Source organism: Trichechus manatus, unplaced genomic scaffold, assembly GCF_000243295.1.
Source record: "Trichechus manatus latirostris isolate Lorelei unplaced genomic scaffold, TriManLat1.0 scaffold00245, whole genome shotgun sequence".
NCBI classification, from domain to species: Eukaryota; Metazoa; Chordata; class Mammalia; order Sirenia; family Trichechidae; genus Trichechus; species Trichechus manatus.
This window is the reverse complement of record NW_004444181.1, coordinates 2,731,356-2,732,281: the sequence shown is the minus strand read 5'-3', so window position 1 is coordinate 2,732,281 and position 926 is coordinate 2,731,356.

Here is a 926-nt window from a genome sequence, read left to right as displayed (position 1 = left end):
AGAAGGGAGAGGGTTGACATGTCGTGGGGTTGTTAACCAATGTCATGAAACAATATATATACTACTGTTTCATGAGGTTCTGTAAACCTTCACCTGAAGTACAATTAGAAAAACAAATCAAGCGAAACGGAAGCAGACAACAATCCAGGAACCCTGATCTTCAAAAAAGTAGGGCCAAGAACTGAACCAAACACTGATAGGAAAAAGTGAGTGAATGCAGGGAACAAGGAGCAACAGAATGGAGGAGCTCATCCAGCTGTCCTTGCTTGGCACAGCCATCTTAGGATAAAGCAAGCAGCGACCCCAGGTGAAGAACACAGGAAGGGAACTTCAGTATTTTCCCAAAAGGGACAGAGAAACTCTACAGATACACATGGAGAAGCAGAAAGAGGGAGGGAGCCAGGATCCAGAATCAGAGATATTCAAGAGTGGCAGCCCCTGACCTCGGGGGTGAGTGGGGCGCATGAGGTGGTGGACCTGTGAAATGTCACTGGGGGGCTTCCCATGCAACTGGACCCTGGCCGACCCCCCACCCCCTTACACTTCAGCGGGGACAGTTCCCGCTCGCTGGCTGCAGCAGGCACAAGGTGCCAGAACACCCCTGTATCCTAGCTGGAAGGATGCACTCCCCTCACCCCATCCTAATCAGAGGCAGCAGTGGGTCCCATAGCCTGACTGCCTCGCAATGGAAGACAGGATCAGCAGAACAGAAGACAAATCCCTTGATGCTAATCTGTTCAAGGAACAATCAAAAAAAAAAAAAAGAATGAAGAAATATGCAGAAAGCCTAAGAGTTATGTGGGCCACTATCAAGAGAAATAACTTACGTGTGATCAGAATCCCACAAGGATAGGAGGCAACAAAAAGCAAAGAGAGAATTGTTGAGATTTGCTGACAGAAAACTTCCTTCAAATCATCAAAGACAA